Source organism: Bombina bombina, chromosome 9 (genome assembly GCF_027579735.1).
Source record: "Bombina bombina isolate aBomBom1 chromosome 9, aBomBom1.pri, whole genome shotgun sequence".
Classification (NCBI taxonomy): domain Eukaryota; kingdom Metazoa; phylum Chordata; class Amphibia; order Anura; family Bombinatoridae; genus Bombina; species Bombina bombina.
This window is the reverse complement of record NC_069507.1, coordinates 28,899,234-28,908,371: the sequence shown is the minus strand read 5'-3', so window position 1 is coordinate 28,908,371 and position 9,138 is coordinate 28,899,234.

Sequence of the window (9,138 nt, the reverse complement as noted above, 5' to 3'; positions counted from 1 at the left end):
GTATGTACATGTGTATGACTGTGTATGTTCAGTATGTGTCTGTATGTGAGTATGTGTGTGTTTATATGTGTGTACGTGTGTATGACTGTGTATGTACAGTATGTGCCTGTATGTGAGTATGCATGTGTCTATATGTATGTACATGTGTATGTGTGTACATGTGTATGACTGTGTATGTACAGTTTATGTCTGTATGTGAGTATGTGTGTGTTTATATGTGTGTACGTGTGTATGACTGTGTATGTACAGTATGTGCCTGTATGTGAGTATGCATGTGTCTATATGTATGTACATGTGTATGTGTGTACATGTGTATGACTGTGTATGTACAGTTTATGTCTGTATGTGAGTATGTATGTGTTTATATGTGTGTACGTGTGTATGACTGTGTATGTACAGTATGTGTCTGTATGTGAGTATGCATGTGTCTATATGTATGTACATGTGTATGTGTGTACATGTGTATGACTGTGTATGTACAGTATGTGTCTGTATGTGAGTATTCATGTGTCTATATGTATGTACATGTGTATGTGTGTACATGTGTATGACTGTGTATGTACAGTATGTGCCTGTATGTGAGTATGCATGTGTCTATATGTATGTACATGTGTATGTGTGTACATGTGTATGACTGTGTATGTACAGTTTATGTCTGTATGTGAGTATGTATGTGTTTATATGTGTGTATGTGTGTATGACTGTGTATGTACAGTATGTGTCTGTATGTGAGTATGCATGTGTCTATATGTATGTACATGTGTATGACTGTGTATGTACAGTTTATGTCTGTATGTGAGTATGTGTTTATATGTGTGTACATGTGTATGATTGTATGTACAGTATGTTTCTGTATGTGAGTATGTGTGTGTTTATATGTGTGTACATGTGTATGACTGTGTATGTACAGTTTATGTCTGTATGTGAGTATGTATGTGTTTATATGTGTGTACGTGTGTATGACTGTGTATGTACAGTATGTGCCTGTATGTGAGTATGCATGTGTCTATATGTATGTACATGTGTATGTGTGTACATGTGTATGACTGTGTATGTACAGTATGTGTCTGTATGTGAGTATGTGTGTGTTTATATGTGTGTACGTGTGTATGACTGTGTATGTACAGTATGTGCCTGTATGTGAGTATGCATGTGTCTATATGTATGTACATGTGTATGTGTGTACGTGTGTATGACTGTGTATGTACAGTATGTGTCTGTATGTGAGTATGCATGTGTCTATATGTATGTACATGTGTATGTGTGTACATGTGTATGACTGTGTATGTACAGTATGTGTCTGTATGTGAGTATGCATGTGTCTATATGTATGTACATGTGTATGTGTGTACATGTGTATGACTGTGTATGTACAGTTTATGTCTGTATGTATGTGTTTATATGTGTGACATGTGTATGACTGTGTATGTACAGTATGTGCCTGTATGTGAGTATGTGTGTGTTTATATGTGTGTACGTGTGTATGACTGTGTATGTACAGTATGTGCCTGTATGTGAGTATGCATGTGTCTATATGTATGTACATGTGTATGTGTGTACGTGTGTATGACTGTGTATGTACAGTATGTGCCTGTATGTGAGTATGCATGTGTCTATATGTATGTACATGTGTATGTATGTACATGTGTATGACTGTGTATGTACAGTATGTGTCTGTATGTGACTGTGTACATGCTTATATTAATCTGTGTTCTTTTGGTAAATAATTATCCCTTTATAAACAAGATGCACACCAGATTGTCTAGATTAAGATCCTGAGCATTAGAGACAAATAAGGCTGTAAACTAGCTGGGTAAGCAGAGGTGAGTCAGCTTGTGGCTCAGGTACTTGGAATTTTTTACACAGTAATATTTTTTACAGCCTCTGTGTCCCTTATATACCACGCCAGGCTCTTTATTGTACCTTATGCTGATGAATTACTTCATAACGCTCTCTGTCAGCCCAGAGTTAAAAGGAAGATTCCAATTACTGCATTAATCAGCCAATCCCACAGACAATGGGTCACAGCTCAGCATCTAAATGACTTTTTGCAGCATCCAATCTGACAACCTATTAAATTATAGCTGAAATTCTGGGTCACCCAGAGAGCTTAGTGCAACCCATCCAGCTGTGTGATGTACTTACTACAACCAGCAGAGGGAGTCCTATGCACACAGAATAGTACATCTCTCTCTATAGCAACGAGTGAGGTTTTCCCCAAAGGAATTGAACTAGCAAGTCAATAACGTATTGAAAACATGATAAATAAAATCAGTAAACCGAAAAATGTAAATAAGTGATCAGTGTCAACTTAGGTCATGATGTCACATGACCTAAGTATACGTACATAATAAATCCTTGGGAAATTGTAATGGCGCATGATCAGGAAAATCATATGATGATGTAATAATGTGAAACAATATAATTATAAACTGCATTTAAAGGGACGTGGAACACATTTTTTTCTTTAATTATTCAAACAGAGCATACACATTCAAACAGCTTTCCAGTTTACATGTATTATCCAATTTGCTAAGTTCTCTTGGTAATTTTTGTTGAAAAGCATACCTAGGTAGGCTCAGGAGCTGAGAGTTAGCTCTTTTCATTGACTTACTGATGTGTTCAGCTAGCTCCCAGTAGTGCTTTGCTGCTCCTTCAATAAAAGATACCAAGAAAATAAAGCAACATTGATAATGGAAGTAAATTGGAAAGTTGTTTTCCAATTTAAAACACGTTCTATCTAAATCCAAAAAAAAAAAATGTTGGGCTTCACAGCCCTTTAATTCTGTGTAACTATGGTGAAATGTAGTGTAAGCATTGTGTCACATTAATGTCATATGGTTAAAACAAAAGAGTTCTATAAATGAGTAACGTGTGACTGACATGGCCCAGAATAACATCCTGATGATTAAAAATGCGCCGGCATGAAAATAAATAATTTATTGTAATGTATTATGTATGTGACTATCACACCCAGAACCTACATAGACAGATAAACAGCTCTCAAGGTAAAATTTGCCTTTCTAAAATTATTAGACTGACCGCTTGGTACTAACCAGACATCTAGATAATCTCACTATTTCATCAGGTCCATAGTGAGAACTAGTATGTGATGTGTATCCCCCATATGAACAAATAATCAGCTAACAGAGTGAGTCTGTTATCACATGATAGGGAATATCATAGACAACCAATCACATACAGTATTTTACAAACATGAGTACACACCTCACATTTATTATATTGTTTCATGTAACAACACTGAAGAAATGACACTTTGCTACAATGTAAAGGAGTGAGTGTACACCATGTATTGCAGTGTAAATTTGCTGTCCCCTCAAAATAACTCAACACACAGCCATTAATGTCTAAACCGTTGGCAACAAAAGTGAGTACACACCTAAGTGGAAATGTCCAAATTGGACCCAATTAGCCCTTTTCCCTCCCCGGTGTCATGTGACTCGTTAGTGTTACAAGGTCTCAGGTGTGAATGGGGAACAGGTGTGTTAAATTTGGTGTTATCGTACTCACACTCTCTCATACTGGTCACTGGAAGTTCAACATGGCACCTCATGGCAAAGAACTCTCTGAGGATCTGAAAAAAATAATTGTAACTCACACTACATATAAGATGGCCTAGGCTATAAGAAGATTGCCAAGACCCTGAAACTGAGCTTCAGCACGGTGGGCAAGACCATACAGCAGTTTCACAGGACAGGTTTCCCCAGAACAGGCCTCGCCATGGTCGACCAAAGAAGTTGAGTGCACGTGCTCATCTCCAGAGGTTGTCTTTGGTAAATATACGTATGAGTGCTGCCAGCATTGCTGCAGAAGTTGAAGGGGTGGGGGGTCAGCCTGTCAGTGCTCAGACCATACGCCGCACACTGCATCAAATTGGTCTGCATGGCTGTCGTCCCAGAAAGAAGCCTCTACTAAAAGATGATGCACAAGAAACCCTGCAAACAGTTTGCTGAAGACAAGCAGACTAAGGACATGGATTACTGGAATAATGTCTTGTGGTCCGATGAGACCAAGATAAACTTATTTGGTTCAGATGGTGTCAAGCGTGTGTGGCGGCAACAAGGTGAGGAGTACAAAGACAAGTGTGCCTTGCCTACAGTCAAGCATAGTGGGTGGAGTGTCATGGTCTGGGCCTGCATGAGTGCTGCCGGCACTGGGGAGCTACAATTCATTGAGGGAACCATGAATGCCATTATGTACTGTGCCATACTGAAGCAGAGGATGATCCCCTCCCTTCGGAGACTGGGCTGCAGGGCAGTATTCCAACATGATAACGACCCCCAACACACCTCCAAGACGACCACTGCCTTTCTAAAGAAGCTGAGGGTAAAGGTGATGGACTGGCCAAGCATGTCTCCAGACCTAAACCCTATTAAGCATCTATGGGGCATCCTCAAACGGAAGGTGGGGGAGCGCAAGGTCTCTAACATCCACCATCTCCGTGATGTCGTCATGGAGGAGTGGAAGAGGACTCCGGTGGCAACCTGTGAAGCTCTGGTGAACTCCATGCCCAAGAGGGTTAAGGCAGTGCTGGAAAATAATGGTGGCTACATAAAATATTGACACTTTGGGCCCAATTTGGACATTTCCACTTAGGGGTGTACTCACTTTTGTTGCCAACGGTTTAGACATTAATGGCTGTGTGTTGAGTTATTTTGAGGGACAGCAAATTTACACTGTTATACAGGCTGTACACACACTACTTTACATTGTAGAAAAGTGTCATTTCTTCAGTGTTGTCACATGAAAAGATATAAAATATTTAGAAAAATGGGAGGGGCGTACTCATTTTTGTGAGATACTGAATGTATAACTAATCAGCTAACGGGGCGAGACAGTCATCACATTATAGGGAATATCATAGGAAATAGACCACCAATCACATATGAATAAATAATCAGCTAATGGGGTGAGACAGTCATTATATTATAGAGAATATCATAGGCAACCAATCACATATGTATAACTAATCAGCTAATGAGGGGAGACTGTCATCACATTATAGGGAATATCATAGGCAACCAATCACGTGTATAACTAATCAGCTAACAGGGTGAGACAGTCATCACATGATAGGGAATATCATAGGCAACCAATCACATATCTATAACTAATCAGCTAATGGGGTGAAACAGTCATTATATGATAGGGAATATAATAGGCAACCAATCACGTGTATAACTAATCAGCTAATAGGGTGAGATAGTCATCACATGATAGGGAATATCATAGGCAACCAATCACATATTTATAACTAAACAGCAAATGGGGTGATACAGTCATCACATGATAGGGAATATAATAGGCAACCAATCACGTGTATAACTAATCAGCTAATAGGGTGAGATAGTCATCACATGATAGGGAATATCATAGGCAACCAATCACATATGTATAACTAATCAGCTAACAGGGTGAGACAGTCATCACATGATAGGGAATATCATAGGCAACCAATCACATATTTATAACTAAACAGCAAATGGGGTGATACAGTCATCACATGATAGGGAATATCATAGGCAACCAATCACATATGTATAACTAATCAGCTAACGTGGGGAGACTGTCATCACATTATAGGGAATATCATAGGCAACCAATCACATATTTATAACTAAACAGCAAATGGGGTGATACAGTCATCACATGATAGGGAATATCATAGGCAACCAATCACATATGTATAACTAAACAGCTAATGGGGTGATACAGTCATCACATGATAGGGAATATCATAGGCAACCAATCACATATTTATAACTAAACAGCTAATGGGGTGATACAGTCATCACATGATAGGGAATATGTAAATGTAATTCTATCTGAGGCATAAAATAACTGGGGGTATTATATCCCTTTTACTGCTGGAATATATTATGTATAAATAAAATTTGACTTTAATGTCTTTATAATAATTTACAATACAAATACAATGTATATATTTATTTAAATTTTTTTTTATTTAAAACATATAGTTACTTTATTTTCACCTCCTTCTCTGTATTGTTAATGGAGTATAAAACTATGTCTAAAGAGTGAAAAGATGTGTCCCCCCTTTTGTATCAGTGATGGATGGCCTCTGTGTCGTGCTATCTGAATCTCATTTTGGTGAAAGCCTTCAGCTCCACGACACAGGGACACACACAGTAAATAGTCTATTACTGGGGCCCTTTGTGATCTAATTGCATTTCTTTCCTTGTTAGATGGCAATGAACATATCATCTATATCAGTAGGAGTCATTCAAATCAGAGATAATGCAGTTGTCTCTGCTGGGGTGGGTGCACTCTCGTCTGCAGACATCTGCAAAGGGATGGAGGCTTTACATGCACTAAAGCTTGCACGCTCTCCCCAAGATGAGCTAACCCCTGGGACTGACACATTTGGCCAAACAGATAGACAGAATGACAGAAATATAGATATATTGATAATAGATAGACAAATAAATAGATCGATAGATTTAAAGATAGAAAGTAGATAGATAGATTTAAAGATAGAAAGTAGATAGATAGATTTAAAGATAGAAAGTAGATAGATAGATTTAAAGATAGAAAGTAGATAGATAGATAGATTTAAAGATAGAAAGTAGATAGATAGATAGATAGATAGATAGATAGATAGATAGATAGATAGATTTAAAGATAGAAAGTAGATAGATAGATAGATTTAAAGATAGAAAGTAGATAGATAGATAGATTTAAAGATAGAAAGTAGATAGATAGATAGATTTAAAGATAGAAAGTAGATAGATAGATAGATTTAAAGATAGAAAGTAGATAAATAGATAGATAAATAATTAAGACAGAAAGATAACTAGGTGTAGATAGATTAGACAGATGGATATAAAAAAAAATTCAGGAACACAAATGTTTTACTACAGAAAAAAAATCTAGAAATTGTGTATGTTTGAGACATAAAGATGTAATTTTAGAAACATAAACTCCAATACTGAGCACAACAACAAACTATATGCACTTCTCATCAGCACCGTGCTCACTATAAATCTGTCCTGTGCCATCTGACTACTATCTGGCACCTGATTGGCTCACCTCAGTATCTTGTCCGGAACCCATATTAGTGAAAATGTAGTTCTTCTGGCTACAACTGAGTTGTCATCTAAGCAGAAGAGGACTACAGCTCCCTAGATGAGAAGCTATACAGCCAATCATATGGCAGAGTTACTAATCCCACATTTCAGACTTCCTGTTTTGTAGGTCCCCCTCTCAGGAGTCACTGACTGCAAGACGGGCCCCTAAGCACCTGCCTACTTAGCCTGATGGGGAATGCACCCCTGCCACTAAGCATACTCAGGTTGCTGTGTGCACCATTTAACACTCACTCTGCAAACTATGGAATTTTCAATGTTGTGTTTAAGGCACAATAAAGTTATTTAATATAAGCAGGATATATGTCACCCATTAAACAATGAATACCACATGGCCTGTGTATAAGCTAAACATTTAATAAAGCAACTAAACTATAGATTTGTTAGTAATATTTGAATGTTTAAACAGTATAGAGACACACTCATTGAAAAGCCTAAATATGTTTAGCTTGTCTTCTCCGCTGTGGCCAGTTAGGGACAAATATAACCGAGCTCTTGCACTGATTAATCATTATATAGCATGTTGCAGGGTAATAGGGTCTTAAGCTTAACGTTGCCATGTCTGCTCCTGTATCTCCACAACATACTCAGGTATAGATGGTTACACAGCAGCATCAGGGGTTGAATTATACATTAAAAAGAAATGTATTTGCAGTGAGGTGATGAGCAAAAGATTATACAGGTAGAAAACCCTTTAACCAAACCTGGGACAGGAAAAGGTTTGGATTTCAGAACAGTTTGGATTTTGGAATATTTGCATCTTTAAAATGGGACAGTTTCGAGGGGGGATGGAACCAACTGTAAACACCAATATCTTATGTCATTAGACGACATTTACAGTACTATAATCAGAAAGGTAATATTTGTTGTTTTAAATATATACAGAATATTATTTGCATTTTAGAACACAAAAATCAAATCAAACCAAAGACACAGGCAGAGAAGATTGTGACCTACAGGCTGGGAAAATAGGATTTTTTGAACATTTTATTAAAAAAAAAAAATATTAACTAAAAAGTTTCAAATTGAGTTTGGATTTTGGAATTTCGGATTGGGGTTTTATACCTATAATAGGATAAGTAAATACATCACTTCCTTTTAGAAATGACCATTTATTGGCCCTTTAATTTTACGTTCTTTCAGTTTGAATATACAATATTTATGAGCTTATGACTGTTTGTACGCACAAGGCTCCGGGCTTGTTTAGTAACATAAATTATGAAAACAAATAGTATAACAACTAACGACTCTCGACAGCACAGCTCCTTCATACAGTGTAATGCAAGAGTCCCTAGGGCTTATGCGCAGGTCTTCTGTACATTTTATGCGTGTGGTTTTTATTTTTATCTTTTAATCAAATAAATATATTTTTGACACATTTAAAACATTTTCTTTTGGATTTCTATGTGTCTATAATATGTATGATTTGGAAAAAGTAGAAATAGTAAATAAAGAAAAGCTTTAAAATACATTAAACTAGTGTTAAAGCCCGTTTACAAGCGTCAAAATGTCCCTCTCCAAGATCCTTACCTTGCTCCACTCTAGGATCTCCCTGTACCTCCTTCTCCCCCTCCCTGCCTCTCTTAGTATACATATTTTCTGTAGTGTAGCGGTGCCACCCACTCCCGCCCCCCTCCAGCGACGGGCCACCCACCTTCCTCCCTCCTAACCCTTCAAAGATCGGCACCACTGCTGCCCGATGCAGAGAGGGACACAGAGTGTCTCTCTCTGCTTCGGTACCTCTGCAAGACTATTTCTGCACTGCCCCACTCGTGGGGCATGCAGAAATAGCGCAATCTCGCTACTCTTAGCGAGATCACGCAGAGAAAAGGCCCAGGACAGCAGCAACGCTGGTCCTTAAAGGCTAAATGACCAGCGCCGTCCTCACGCTCGTCTCGTGCCATCTCTACTGCGCATCAGCGCTGGTCGTTAAGGGGTTAAGGCCAGGTATGTTTGTCATGCGCTGCAGTCTCTACTACGCATGACTTCCTCGGACAAACATACCTTGCCT